Genomic DNA, 16,305 nt, shown 5'->3' with positions numbered 1-16,305 from the left:
TCCAGGCTTCCCCCATATTTCTGCTCCTAAGTGTGGACCACACTGCCTTTGGCACCCACACCCCTAGGATGTGAGGCTGGCCAAGGAATGGCTGGTTGCAAGGAGGTGGTAGGGTGTGAATAAAACTTGTATTGGGGTATTCATATGTGCACTGGCAAGGCACTTCCTAGGGCTGTGAGCAGGTGAAAAGAGAAGAATGGAGGGTGGAGGTTCCTTTGAGAAACCAGAAAGTGCAATAAAAGCAGAGGCTGGTGTGGCAGGGGGCACCTTGTGGGCAGAGGTTGCCCAGCTTGAACTGTGTAGGGTAAGAAGTCTTATAGCTTATGAAGTGCCTAGAAGAAGGGGAAGGAGGATTTTAGCTGTCAAGCAGCTTTATGAGAATTAAGAGCCCCCTTCCACCCCTCCACCCCAGACACCTCAAAGAAAAGAAAACACAAGAGCTTTTCTTATGGATTTCCTGAGCCATCAGAAGAGGAAGCTGAGGTAAGAGGACCAGCATCCAGGGAAAGTTCTTCTCTGTCCTCTCTGTATTCCTGCCTGGCTTCTGCTGTGTCTGCAAATCCCCAGGGCAAATGTGCAGGCTAGCTGCAAGTTATTTGGAAGTAACTGTTGCTTTGCACATATTTTTTTGTTGTTGCTCTGAAGATGTATTTGTCAAGAGCAAAGAATAGAACATATTTCATGTAATAGTCTGTTAGTTTGATTTATAACTCACAAATAGTTAAACATACAGTATATGGGCTTCCATTTGCTCTGGTGCCATGAACGTTCTGGGGAGCCTACCTGCCTTTCTCCAGCTTTATCTTCAGGCTCTCCCCAATTCTATAAGCCCCACATATCTTTCCAAACCATCCCTTTTTGCTGTTGGGTCAAGGTCAGCTTCTGTGTTTGCAACTGTGGGCACCTCCCAGAAGATTTGTCTGCATTTGGTCTAATAAACCCCTAAGCCTTATATTTCCTTCTTTTGTTCCCTAGTAGTTATTGTTTTGGAGGGGTGTGTGTGTGTGTGTGTGTGTGTGTGTGTTTTAAATACAGAAAACAAAAAGAAGGAAAAAAATCACCCAAAATTCAATTAACATTTTTGTACAGTCTTTTTCAATACTTCATTTTTGGCAGAACTGGTATTATAGTCACATGGTTTTACATCTGTCCTTTTCACTTAGCATAACCATTTCCCTATCAGTAAAAGCTCTTTAGAAACAGTATTTTTAATGATGGAATCCCACTGTGTGGATATTTTATAACCTACCTAACAAATCCCTGAGTTTTTTCATTGGTACAAATAATGCTGAGATTCAGATCTTCAGACGCAAATCCTTTTCTACATTTTTTATTATTTGTTTAAAAATAGATTCCTAAAGGAGAGAATGTACAGTTTTAAGAGGATTGATAAATATTAACAGAATACCCTCAAGCGAAGTTTTACCAATTTGCCTTTCCAGCCAGTGGAGTTTGAGAATGCCTGATTTCCCCACACCTTCCCTCTCCACCTCTTTTTCATCAAATGCCCTCAAGGTCATTATTGGCTGCACGTTCTAACCCCAAGCGAGAGCTCCCTACTTACACACACACACACACTCTCTCTCAAAATGGATGGAATAGAGGAGATAAAGAGACTGTGAATTGAACTAAAGGTGGGATGGAAATCTCTCTTGGCCTTTTTCCCCTTGGGTATTGTTTCATCTTTTTGGTTCTGTGAAGTTAGAGACTCAGCTGCTTCCTCTCAACTTGGAACGCCAACGGGAAACAGGTGATAACTGAAGGGAATACATAGGCCAGCCACTAATCCAGGTAAAGGATACTTTACTGGGTCACACTTGTTTCAGGCCAGTTTAGCAGATGTATAAAATATAAAGGAGATGGAACCAGACCCTGACCAGTATTACTGAAGAGTAATTGCCTGAATTAACTTCTGAATATCTCCCGCTATGGATGAGGGAGATAGGATGTCAGGGTTAACAGGGGCTGTGTTTGACAAGTCATCATGCACTGGGTGATTTAGGATCTCACCATTAAAGACCCAACACTATTTTATTTCAGATTCATTTCTGACAGGCATTTGCCATAATGCAAGTCAGTCAGATGGGTTTGGGATCTGGTTAACTGGTAGAAGATGGAATGAAATAATGCCTCCCACAGAAAACTCAGAAAGAACAAAGGGATGCCAGCTAAACCTGCTGTTATGGCTGGAAGCATCCCAGAGGCTGGGGTTGGAGTGAACCGGGTGGTTTCCCAGAATGGCCTACTGTGTGAAAAGTCAGAGGTCAAGTGTAGGTTGTATGGAAAAGAGGAGCAACCTGGGAAAAATCAGATCTGCCTAACTTAGATGGTTGGACATGGGAGAAAATTTCCACGTAGGCCAAGACAAAGTGAGAAGCCAGGGGAATGCACGGAAGTGAAGAGAGAGTTTCCATGACACTAACCACCGGAGTGCCCATTTTTATGGTGCATGGATAAACAGCTCTCTCTCTAATGCTGTGCTCTCCCCACCCCCTCAGGCCCCATTTCCCACTAAGAATTCCATTGTTAAAGGCAGATGGTTCAAAATCCCACCCGTGCATTTTGAGGGCATCCCTGTTCATCTCTCCCACCCTTTTACCTCAGAATTTTCATGGCTCTGATGAAGACCCAGATTTACTTCTCGTAGAAAAAACTAGACAACATGGGATTTTTTTTTTAACATCTTTATTGGAGTATAATTGCTTTACAATGTTGTGTTAGTTTCTGCTGTATAACCAAGTGAATCAGCTATGCATACACATATATCCCCATATCCCCTCCCTCTTGCGTCTCCCTCCCACCCTCCCTATCCCACCCCTCTAGGTGGTCACAAAGCACAGAGCTGATCTCCCTGTGCTAGACAACATGGGATCTTTAAAAGTGAAATGCCAGTCTTTGTTTCAGAATATCTGGGATAGTTGGAAAAATCCTGAATTGTGGTTTACAGTGAATATGAGAAAGATTATGTATAGACAAAATGTTTGTTTGTTTATTACTTTGGAAAAGAAAAACACTCTGGAAATGCCTCTCTGGGTGAAAGGGTCTATGCGATTTATGTATACCAGAAACAGTCTCTACTCTTTTGAGAAGGGTTTAAACTATCCCCTTGCTTTCTCTAGTTCCAGTTCCCTTTTCTAAGTTATCTTGGTCCTCTCAAAAAACCAAAACTGCTAGGAGAAAATGCCCCAAATCATAACACAGACCAAGTGGAGAAACATGATTACACGGAATTAAAATTAGTTTGCCACCAGCTCTGAATTAAAGGCATCAGGATCCAATATTTATTCGGTTTCTATTCTAGAGAAGACAGTTGGTGGTGGTGCTGCCTGGCCTTAGAGAAGGAAACAATTTATTCCTTCCCTAAGGATCAGTAGATTTGCAGACCCTGAGCTCAGAAAATGTTTGTCCTGTCATAGAAAAACTTGAAAAGTACATGTATGCCTTCAGTGTTTGTGAATGTTCCAGTACCGTGTTTCCAAGCTGAGGGGAAAGGGTCAGTGGAGGTGGTAGAAAAAGTCAATTATGCCCCTTCAATGAGCATCAGATTTGGAGCCTCATCTCTGAAAGTACATTTGCCTTTATTCTTCTTGACTTATGCTAATGGGATGAAAATAGCTTCAGAATACATCATTTCTTTTCTAGTTTCACATAGCCGCAAACCCTTTATTAAGGAGAGCTGACCTTCCACACTCTAGTGAATGTGTTTTGTTCTCTTAATTTTGCCAGCAAGCAGATAACCTATCCAGTGTCACTCGCCAAACCTGGCATAGGCCAGTGTGCATTTAATTAGCTCTGTGTTAGGTCCAAAATAGAGACAACAGTCACTAGAGGGAAAATAGTTTTCCAGAAGTGTAGACTCAATAGGATTTGTGAGTTCCTATCTTTGATGGACTATTTTAGGTATAAGGAGTAACGCAAAGGATGTGGGTGGTTGAGTTTTTTGCTTGTTTAAGTTACCCTGAAGGATCATCAACAAAGACGAGGAAACAAAAAGAATGTGGAATTCGGGTTCCTATAGACCTAGATCAACTAGCAGTCAGTATAATCTTAGCCAAGTTATTGAACACAGTGTTTCCCACACCTGATCTCACACATCAGACTCATCTGGGCTTCAGCCAAAGAATCAGTTTCTTAAACAAGCACTTTAGATGGTGCTGATGCACAACCAGGGCTGGGAGCCTCTCACCTAAATTCTCTGTACTCAATTTCCTCACCTAGAAGATGTGGTTCAATTGTCTACCCCACATATGAGTTCTCAAGAAGACGAAGGATGGGAAACATCTATTTCAATGTCCTGCACTCGATACATATTAGATATTCTCTTTGAATGAATACTTTTGAGATGATTTCCTCCAGAAGATTTCACCTTGCTTTTAGGAGGCAAGCTATTTATCATAACTACCAACTATTATTTCTTTACCACCCAAGGTAGTTACAGCAGTATTGCTGCTAAAAAACCCAACACATCACGAACAAAACATCTCCCATCCGAGAGGCATGAGGAAAAAAATCAGTGAAATGTTTTTCTTCTTTTTACCTGAAGATTTAACTCTGTAAAAGCAGTAAAACACAGATTTGAAAGATCAGGATTACTTGTACTCCCCGCCATTTCCTTTCTAGCTGAACGCAAATAGAGATGGGACAACCATTTTGCAGCAGGAGATCATGCTAATTTTCTGGGTCATTCCCTCGAGGTGTCTTTAAAAGTAACAATCATCTCTGTTCAAAGCAGTTCCCTCCCATTAGATACATCGGCTCCCCGAACGTTTGATACATTTTAATAGTTGCTTTCTGTTACCTCAAAAAGCATCGCTTGGGTAGAGGACTTCTTCCACCAGCCTTGTCCACTGTGAGAACCACAGCATTGGAAAATGACACCAAACTTCTACCAGGGCAATTTTTTCAAGATGGATGTTCCATGATGATGTCCGTATATCTGTAGAGCATTTGTTTTTACTTTCAAATTCCTTCCGTAGCCTGATGGATTCAGCTCTTACAACATTGGAAGGAGGTAAAGCAGGTATAATTGCTGCCTTCTTAAAAAATGAGAAAACTGAGGATCTGAGATATAGTTAGGTCCCAGAGCTGGTTGAGTGACCAAAATGGAACCAGAAACACCAGATTCTTGGTCTATATTCTTTAGGACTCCAAGCCCAATGGGCTGAAGCAGCGTTGGCTCTTAGAACCAGGAAGTCCCATGAAGAGATACAGTTTTAGGCACAGATGGCTGCTGGAATTCAAATGATACCGTCAAGTGTCAGTGGCATTGAGTCTCTCTGGTCCTCTTCGCATGTATCTTTGTAGGCATGTGTGTGTGCATGTCTATAAGTGTCTAGGTGTGTGTGTTGCTCCCACTCTGTGTGTCTGTGTATACATGTGCCTAACGCGTAACTCTTCTTTCTCTGTTTTTGTCTCTTTCTGCCTTTTCCTTTCAGTCTTTCTCTGCTCATCTCTCTCTGTCTCTCTTTCTCCAGATGTTTCTCCCCATCTAGCACTCCTCTCTCTTAGTTATCAGCTCTGTGTTCTTCTTTTTTTTTTTTTTTTTGCGGTACGCGGGCGTCTCACTGTTGTGGCCTCTCCCGTTGAGGAGCACAGGTTCCGGACGCACAGGCTCAGCGGCCATGGCTCACGGGCCCAGCCGCCCTGCGGCATGTGGGATCTTCCCGGACCAGGGCACGAACCCGTGTCCCCTGCATCGGCAGGCAGACTCTCAACCACTGCGCCACCAGGGAAGCCCCGTTTCCTTCTTTTTAAGCTTCATTCTCATATCGGTTTGCTCCATGTGGTAGTTGATGGTCCCTTGAAGTTTCGAGCCTCCATGCTTACAGAAAGTTGGAGTATAATGGAAGTCTCTCTCTCACAGAAGTCAAAACAAACCTCTAAAACTGACTCTGGTTGACCCCTCCCTTGGGTCATGTGCCCGCCTGTGGACCACACTGATAATCTGGCCAATCCGAGTCACGTGCTGCTCTTTGGAGGGGGCCTTTTGGATTCAGTTCCATCGGAATCATTTGGACGGAGGGATAACAGTTCTCGAAAGGAAAAGCATGAGGCTCTTAGCACAAAAGGGAGAAGTCACCTGCATTGGCCAAAGCAACATATATCTACACAGCCTTAATTTTAGTGCACCAGATATTATCTCCTGTTTATGGCGTTTTTAAGGATTCTTACTCCTCTAAAGTCCGGTCAAAAAGAGAATTCCATGTTACTTGAACTGATGCCACATGATAACAAGCCCTGAGGGTGAAACCACGTGAACAGACTGAGCTCCTGTTTCTTACAAATAAACATCGTCCTCTGAAGACTTTAATGAGAAAATGTGTCCTGTGCAAAAAGAATAGGATAGAAGGAAGGAATGCTTCCTTCCTTATAAGCAAGTCACATCCTCTGAGACTCAGTTTCCCCATTTGTCAAATGGGGTGCCATAAGTCAGAGGGACTTTTGCAGACCACAGAATCCACTCTGGTTAGTTCAAACAGAAAATGATTTATTATAAGCTGACATGATTTCTGGGAACAACATTGGGCTGCTATTTAGCCAGGATCAAGGGCAGTTAGGAGAAATGTTCAGTCATCCCACGGGCCGTTGTGTGGAGGCTCCACTGCAGATGTCACCCACAACTTGGACCAAAGGCAAGGGAGAGAGAGCAGAAGTTTCACCCCAGCTGCCCCAGAAGAGCCTCCACCATTGCATTTGCAAGAAGAACCAATATTAGTGTGCAGAGCTGCCGCCGTGTATTATTCATTTCCCACATACAAATACAGAAACCACAACACCGACCCGCTGGTGGATGTGAGAAGAAGGTCTGGGGTTGTGCTTTATCTAAGGCATGGATTCTCTGAGCACATGAAGGATAGCTGCTTGTTGGGTCCCAAGGCATGGGCTTTGGTTTTCGGCCACTCTGGGCTCAAAATTGTGTGGTTTTACTTGAACCTCTTTAAATTCTCCATCTCTAGCCCTTGTTCAATAGGAGTCCCTCCAAGGAGAGACCAGGTATGCAGGGCACTTGGTACATAGCCAGCACCCCACACAAGGTAGCTCTTCGTGTTTTCTCTATGAAAGTCAGACATTTGTGAAAATATATAATACACATGTCTTTTCCTTCTCTCCTAAGATCATCTCCTTGGCCCATCTGTCTACACACAACTGCACTGAATACATTTCCCTGCACACGTTTGTTGCAAACGTCTCCCCAGGTGCAATGTTAGTGATTGGCAGCTGTAATTTCCAATTAGTAATACCTTCCACCTGAGGCCTGGCTCTGCCACCCACATGGCAGCACAGCTACCTCCCACCATCCACAGGCTGGGCTCCCACAGCAGAGGCAGCTGTGCCCCTGCCCTGGATTGGGAGTCATAAGACACTCTGGGACAGATCGCTGAGATCTCTGCTTCCTGGACACCAGGCCCGTCTCCCTGGCATCATTCAGCTGAAAATAGACAAGGGGTTTATTTCAAGATCCATAGAGAAGAAACAGATAGATGGGACGATGATTAAAGTGAGAGACGGGCAAGTCTTCCTGCAAATTCCAGAACTAACCACACTCCCCTACAAGACTTCAGGTCACGGCAGCCAAAAGGTTGCCTGCCATTCCTCCTGGCTCAGAGCAGTCAACTACTAACCTCATACCTTGAACCAGAATTTGAATTCAAGTTTTGCTGTTTTCTGTCCATTGCCTTCTGTATCCTTTATAAGAGCGTAAGATTCTGGAGGGAAGGAGTCAAGATCTATTCTTTTTCTATACTTGACCCAGTCCCTAGGTCAAAAAGTGTGGCTTTGAAATCAACAGACTTGTCTCGGCTACTCACTAGCTATGTGGTATCAGGCAAGTCACTTAGCTTCCCTCCGTTTTAGTATTTTGGGGGGAGCTGTGTAAATAAGATACTTTTTAAGCATCCAACATAATATCTGTCACAATAAGAGAGACAACCCCTGAAAATGTGGACCCTGAACTCAAGACTCTCTGGGGTTTTGTGTTGGCTTCAGCACCTACTGGTAGTTTTCCGTAACTTCACTGTATAACATTTATGTATTTTTAAAATGATTCCAGTGATAGTCTATAATATATAGTGTTGCTGTGAGGGTTGAGTGAGAGAAGCCATAAAAAAGTGCTTGAGCAGAGTGTCTGTCACGCAGAGTAAACTTCAACACAATTCTCCATGGTCTTCTCATCAGAAGCTAAACTCAGACAAGCTGAAAGGTTACACACCATCTGAATCTTCTCAGTCTTTCAGAAGCGTATTTGGCTCTCTTTTTGATTTAGTGAACTAAATATTTCCTTATTACCACTATTGTCCTTTTATTGCCATACCCCGCCTTCATCCCTAGAATATCACTTGCGCTGGATTGTTAAAAAACAAACAGTGGAAGTTCTTTCTGATAAATTAGTTATTTTGGAGCATCAGGGCTTTTAAATATAGCAAGTAAGTACGTTATTCTCCAATGACCCCATACTTTCCCCTCCACACTCCAATGGCCAAAGAGCAGAGATGGTCTCTTCAGGCAACATGGCTCCCCCTGCTGGATGAAGGAGGTTTGGGTCCTCTTTTGACTCAGATGAAAGGAAAGGGGCAATGCAAATAATAAGAGCTCTCCTAGCTTCCCACACTACAAATCCAGCTACTGTTTTGTAGGATGGTCCTTCTAAACATGACTCTGGGAGCTGAATGCCACATGAGGCTCCAACCCACAGTCATCATCCCCTTCTCAGAATTCTTATTATGCTCTGTATCAAACATGGAATTGTTTAGATCTTGCTTATATTCTAACTTTGTATCATTCCATTTAGTTTCCTCAGCCACCCCTATAATCATCATTTCTGTCTGTATTGGATTTTCCATTTACAAATGACTCATATAAACGTCCCCTTCCCTTCCATCCTGTTCCTGTGCCTGCAAAAGAAAAATTAGGGACACTTTTTCAAGATGAGGGCAATGAAAGCAGAGATGTTCTAAGAGAATGTTTAATACAGGAAAACAGGCACTGAGTGCCTGGTCTAAGCCCTGAAGTCCTCACAGTGAGGTAAGGAAGACAGACAGACATGAAGAACGCACTCCATGATGACATGAGACAGCACATGCATGTCTTGGCCCATCAGTGGCTCAGCAAGGCTCAGAAATCTCTGAATATATCTTCTCATTAGAATCCACTATTTTTGCAACTTTCTTCCCTCCCCGAGCACTCAATGTCTTTCAGTTGGTGATCACACTCATCTCTTTGGAGGACTTCCAAAAAAAAAAAGGAGGTCGTTTCATTCATCTGAAGTGCTGTCCTCCTTTTTGACACTTTCAACTATGGATACCTTTTCCTTTTCCTTTTCACTCATTAGTGGTTGTGTCCTCTCATCTTAGTCCCTTCCTTGCTCATGCTTTCCTTGTTCAACTCAAAAGGTGGTAACACTTTGTGGGGTTGTGTTATACTTTGGCTGGAACAAGAGTTTTTCATTGCTATTCATAGTTAGTAGGAAGAAAAGACAAGTTCAGCTTCATGGAGTGTTCTTTTCTCCAACTTTGAAGGGGTATCCACTCTTCTTGGTCACGGTTTCTTAGAAGAACCAGATAGAGGTGGGCAGGATCTCTCAGGTAGTGAGCCTTTGGTGGCATCGAAATAAGACAGCATTAGTAGCCTGAAGGCCAGAGTCCAGGAGACCACACTGAGCAGTCAGCAGTGCCCAGATTCACTGGAATGAGGCTGCAGTGGGAGACAGAGAGACACACACTGGGGTTTCTTATGTTTTGAATGTTCAGTATAAAAAATGAAACTGAATCCAACGAGTGACTGCACCTGCAACAGCAAAAGACAAAAAAAAATCTTGTAGGAGAAATTAAGGCAGCTTCAAACTTCTAATTTGGCAATGAGCCAAATTATAGCTTTAATTCGGTCCTTGCCTTGTGATCTACCAAGTGACAGGAGGGCAAACGGATTCTAAAGAGCTGTTTTCTCTTCTCCTTGTGCACACAAGAAATGGAAATATATTTAATAGATTGAAACAATATAAAATCTGGAAGCAGCTTTTGAGGTTATAATTACTACCTGCCCATGTTTTAAGTGATGAAATCAAATCTCAGATACTGTGAGTGACATGCCCAGTGCCACCGATCCATCAATGGCAGACTAAGATTCAAACTCAGGACCTTTAACCTCTTATCCACTGCTCTTTGAAGTCTATAGAATTCCTGTCTTTGGGAGAATATTTGTCGTTGGTCCTCATAATTAGAGGAATCTTAAATATTGCCCTTTTAAAAAAATTGCTAGTTTTGTATTATGGGTCCCCAGTATTACAGGAATCTTAAATATTGTTCATCATCCAGACATGTATTTTCCTGATAATACACTTTGAGTCAAGGCTACAAAGTCACTAATTGCGATGAAAGTGCACGATGCTTGGCCACGTTAAAGTCAGAGAGGCAAGCAGATAGGACACTGAATGTACCGTGTAGAAATCAATAGCACAGAAACCTCACATCTCAACAGGGGATTGAGATCGCAAGTCAGCTTCTAAAGCAAGCACCACAACTAGTGAAAAATCACCTTGCAATAGCCCTGAGAAGGCACCACGCTGGCGATCTAATACGAACTCTCAGCCTGTCCAACTCAGACTGCATTTGCTCCAATTTTGGAAAAGATTGCTCTTTCTTCGGTGGAGCACCAGATGAAGTGGTGAGTTGGCTTGCATCCAGGGGCAGTGTTGTAAGAAAAATATGTATCTTTAAACACTAAACACTCAGCATAGTGAAATGCTCACTCCATGGGAAGCAAGAGAGAACTTGCTAGCAAGGGAGGAACAGAGGGTCTGCGGCTCCCATGTCCGGCTGCCTTGGGCCATATGTTTGAGACGAGTGACTGGCCAGCCACCTGCATTGTTTAAACTCTTCCCCCCTCTTTGCTTCTTCCTTTCTTTGCTGAGTTCCTGGGGTTCAGTTTGCCACAATTAAATGTATGTGTGACTTAACATAAATCAGTGGCTCAGAATAATGAAGCTACATATATACACACATGTACTTATTTTTGGTGAATTCTCTACCAAGCAGCTTCTGTGCTTCCATCTTAGCTGCATTTATATTTACCACAACTGTATGGTGAAAAGTTTTAGAGGGTGGTATAATTGGGAATCAAGAGAACTAGATTCCAGGGGCTTCCCTGGTGGTGCAGTGGTTGAGAGTCCGCCTGCCAATGCAGGGGACACGGGTTCGTGCCCCGGTCCAGGAAGATCCCACATTCCGCGGAGCGGCTGGGCCCATGAGCCATGGCCGCTGAGCCTGCGCATCCGGAGACTGTGCTCCGCAACGGGAGAGGCCACAACAGTGAGAGGCCCGCGTACCGGGGGGAAAAAAAAGAGAACTAGATTCCAATCCTGGTCCTGCAATTAACCAGCTGAGAAATGTTAAGTTTGTCTAACCTCTGAATCTCAAATTCCTCATCTTCCCAGAGAGGGCTCAGAGTAAATACCCAAGGTGACTTTCAATTCTAAATTTATGTTAGATATTTAAACAGCTGGTTACCGCAAGTGCTGGGACTTCAACCAAAAATAGAAGACAGGACTGCACAACAGTAATCTGATACCTCTCCCTTCCTTTTTTCCGCCTATTCTTCCTTTCTCTCCTTCCTTTCCTAGTCGATTTCTGATCCCTCTCCTCTTGTCACTTTCCCTTGCTCCCTCTCTCCCTCCCTTCCTTGCTTCCTTTCTTCCAAACCATAATTCCATGCCCACTGTGCGCTAGAGATGACATAGGCCCTAGGGATACAAAGATAAATTTGAGATTAGATTCTACATTGAAAAGTCTTTTCCCTTCACTTATCTTAAATGCAGCTGAGCAAGTCCAGTCTGATACTATTGTCATAGAATAATTCAGTGTGAAGTTTCTTTGGAAAATCACACCCTTTATCCAATTTGGATAAGCAAAAATACTTTCAGGTTCCAGCGGGGAGTCACACAAATCTTTCTAAATTATTGAAATGTTACCTGAAGCTGTCTGTGCTCTATTTGTTGATAAAGAAGGAAAATGGACTAAAAGCATCTAGCAGAGTATTCAGAGCCATGTGGAATCTTTCTTCCATCATACTCCATTTGCCCCCAGTGTCAGGACATGAAAACAGTGTGGCTCACTAGAAAAAGCCCAGGTGTGGAATTAGACTGACCTAGTTCATGATGTAGCTCTACTGCTTACATGGAAGCGGGCGTAGCTGGGTCACCCTGAGTGCATAACTTCACCTCTCAGAGTTGCTGATTCTGCATCTGTAAAATGTAAGTGATAATATCTGTCTGGCAGTACTGTGGTGAGGAATCACATCGTGAAGGCAAAGAGCCCAGGACAGGGCTGCACGCATCATAAGGGTAAAAGAGAAGGTAACTGAGCATAACTATAACTCATGGGAAAGGAACTCACCTTCACATGGTACCTGCCATGTGTCAAGGATTATTTTATTAGGCTGGATCAGGCTGCAGTGACAAAGTGATCTCAAAGTATACAGTGGCCCAAACAAAACAGAAGTTCATCTGTCACTCATCTAACAGGGAAAGTTGATGTTCCTCGTTGGCAGCTGGCTGTCCTCCACGTGGAGATGCTGAGACCCAGTCTCCTTTCATCTTGTGGTTCAGTCCCCTTCATCAGCACATGTATTTAGCTGACAGAGAGAAGAGAAAGAAGGCATCCCTGCTTCCTGAAAGCTTTGGTCCAAAAGTGGTATATATCACTTCTGTTCTCAGTCCATTTATGGAGAACAACTCACCAGACCACATCTGGCTGTAAGCAGGACCTAAGAAATGTAGTCATTGCTGGGAAGACACTACCTAGAAATGACTATGTCCCAAAGAAGGATGGCAGAAGTTTGGTGGACAGCTGTCTTTGCTACACTGACTGCAACTGTTAAGCTACCTTAAATCTATGAGGTAGGCATTATCATCCCCCTCTTTACTGACAGGAAATTTCAAGTCAGTCAGTAAGTAACCTCCAGGTCATTGGGATCTAACTCCAGGTGTCAGATTCCAAGGCTGGCCTTCCCAATCTCACCCCACTGCAGCCCTCTAAGGAAGGGTTCACAAACCCCTGAGTGGTGGGTTGGATTATAGCCACGCAGCATGCCCCAAAGGGTATTAATTGATGCATTAAATGTGCATGCATAGCCTTGCTTTTATAAATCAGAACATCTGGCAGATCTGGATCTCTATTCTAGCAAGGCAACCATTGCCTGAAGATTGTTTCCAGCTTTCGATGCTTTAGATGGGACATATGCTTTCCGGTTCACTCACCACTATCCCTGTCTCCCCAATTCCAACTTCACCCTGTCCAACTTCACCCACTGACATCATTTACGGAGGCTCTCTAGTCATTTGAATCTATCACCTCTACTATAAAAGCTATCTCTACCATCTTATTTCTTGACAGAGACAGTCAACATTTTGCTCTGCAGGAAATCAAAGAAATACATCTATTTGTTGAAACTGTCAGAAAGAGACTAATATGCTTTGTCGTCTTCAAATTTTGTGCTTCTCACCTCTATCTTTCACCTGAGTTTTATTATTCAGTTCTGATTCACAAACCCATCTAAATACATTTCCCTGCAGCCTGACCCCCATGGGTTCAGAAGAGCTCTCCAACTCCACAAGATTGTCTTGTGTTTCTTTTCCTGGTTACCTCCCTCCTTGCACTCCTACCCTCCTCATTCCACTCCCAGCAATCACTTTGCTTATATCAGTTCCATCTATCTAATCAATGCATCAGCTATTTGTCAACACAGCCCAGGGAGTTTCAACTCCGTGTTCTCAAGATTAGAGTTCAGTGAAAGAGTTGAAAAGGAAAGGACAAAGGACTGAGACGGGAGACAGACACCGACTGGAGAGCAGGAGTGTCCAGTGTGATCCGATAATCTACCCCCTCTGTGGGCTTGTCCCCTAACCCTGAAAATCAGCTCCAGCTTTGCAGTCTGAAGCATGGCACCCCAGAGGACAGGAGGTGTCCAGCCAAGCCAATCCCATCATATTTAAATAGATGTAATTTTGATTCAAAGTTTTAGCTCTCTGATTCATCAACCAACCAGGTTCTGCTTTGACATTATAGTGACTTGCAACATGAAAGGTGTTCATAGAATTCTCAGTTTCTATATTTATTTATTATTTGGTTTTCCCAAGAGCATGTTTTTTCAAAATAGTTGCCTCACTATGTCCACTTTCTATCATCAGAGTCTTCATGCAACTTTCTCATTGGCCTTTCTGCCCTTACTGCCTTAAATCCTCCATCAACTCCTCAAGCAGCCCTTCTAAGTGAAAGACTAAAAAAACTGTGTTCCCATGATTTCACACAATATGTCCTGAAATGGGTCCCCTACAACTCTAATTCAACAAGAAGCTCCTAAAAGGAAATTTTCATGCTCCTGTAAGTTTTGCTAAAACTCCCTACTAAGTCATCTTTAGCATATTCATGACACAAGTTAACAAATCAAAAGTTCTGAAAGTGTCTCAGTTAACAAAACAAAAAATCATTTCAATGTAACTCTGTATTTCCCATACTTATTCTACCATAGAATCCCACCCCATGCCTCCTTTGCGATGAAACACTTAGTCATGTCTGCTGAAATTAGTGTTTCATGATGAATATTTTAGGAAATGTTTTCTCAGCATCAAGATGAATTTTATTAGTTGAAAATGCTTATATGCTTTTTGTTGCCTTTTTTCAACGCTACTATACACGTGCTAGAATGAATTATTGCTTACAACTTTTCATCACTTTTATATCCATAGCTTTTGCCATGTAAATTTCAGTTTTCATAAAAGATGACTTTGCTCTTGACCATGTGGTTTGCTTTGCTAATGGTATATACAGACTAAACATGAACAATGGCTTAAAATGGGCTTGCGTAGTTGAGCTTGTCCCCTTGCGCTTCTACAATGATCATGAGAAGAACATGCTCCAGCTAGCCCACCCGTCCCAGAAAAAGGATGAGTGAAACGTAGAGCTGAGCAGCCCCGACCAACCCACACACCTACAGCCTGAAGCAGGGCTTCCCCAGCTGACCAGCAACGTGTGATTAAGAAATCAATGCCTATTTTTCAGCTTCTGAGATTTTGAGGTTGCTTGTTATGCAGCTATGACTGATTAATCTAACATGCTAGGTTCTATCCCAGAAAATATCTGGCTATAAGTGAAAAAAAATTACCCTCTACCTTTAGTGACCTCATAGTAAGAGAGACTAGAAATAAACAACTAGTCATAATTCAAGACAAAGTAAAATGAAGGTGCCAAAAGAAGTACCAATAATATGCTGGGAAAACATAAAAGTAAAAATGATGTTCTCCGTAAGTTCTTAAGCAAGAAGGTAGAATTTTGGCTTGTTCTTAAAAGAGTAAAAGGATTACACTACAAGAAGAATCAAGAAGAAAGACATTACAGGTCTTCTTAATGGTAGAGCATGCACAGAGAGAAGAATAAATGGTTTCCCTCTCAGGGAATAATAGTGTTCTTTTGTGTGTATATATTGGTTTGCCTTAATTATACCTGAGAAAACTAGACTACCCAAGATCACATAGCTAGTATATGGCAGAACTGGGTTCTTGAACCTAGGTCTCCTGACTAGTTCTAGACTCCTGTTCTATAGGTGTTTATGTAGCCGGCTATAGGATGGAAAAGCAAAAATAGAAAATTAGCTTTTTGTTGTGCGTGGGAGTAACCACAGGTGTGCGCAAGTGGGCAAATAAAGTGTGTATATCACACTGGTGATCAGCACCGTTGTCGACTTAAAAAAAATACACAACGTGAAAGTTGCAAGTTAAGTTTTATTTGGGGCAAAATGAGGACTGCAGCCCAGGAGACAGCACCTCATATAGTTCTGAGAAACTGCTCCAAAGAGGTAGGGGGAAGGTCAGTATATATGTGATTTTGGTGAAGGGGGAGTACATGCAATCCAGCACATATTTTATTGCAGAAGCTTTCTGCTAGTCACAAGGAGCAGTCATCACCATGAAGGATTTTAGTGCTTCTCTAGATATGAGGAGATACAAGAATTGGGCTCATAAAATCGGCTCCTGAAAATACCTAACTATCTGAAGACCTGTTCTGCCAGTTTTTCCCAGAGCACAGGGTGCCTCATTTCAGCTTTCCACCCTGAACTCCTTTCGGGGGGTGTTGAAAATCAGCAGCGGCAGCAACACATGATTTAATCCTTGTAGAGGTAGATGGCGAGTGCCAATGGCAATGCCAATTTGTAGTTGACACCATCATCATCATAATCATAACAACAATAAGAATCATAACCACAATAAAAAGAACAAAAACTTCAGTAGCCATCATAGTTGATATTTATTACTAACCC

The sequence above is a fragment of the Tursiops truncatus genome, chromosome 3, assembly GCF_011762595.2.
Source record: "Tursiops truncatus isolate mTurTru1 chromosome 3, mTurTru1.mat.Y, whole genome shotgun sequence".
NCBI classification, from domain to species: domain Eukaryota; kingdom Metazoa; phylum Chordata; class Mammalia; order Artiodactyla; family Delphinidae; genus Tursiops; species Tursiops truncatus.
Note: the sequence above shows the minus strand (reverse complement) of the source record.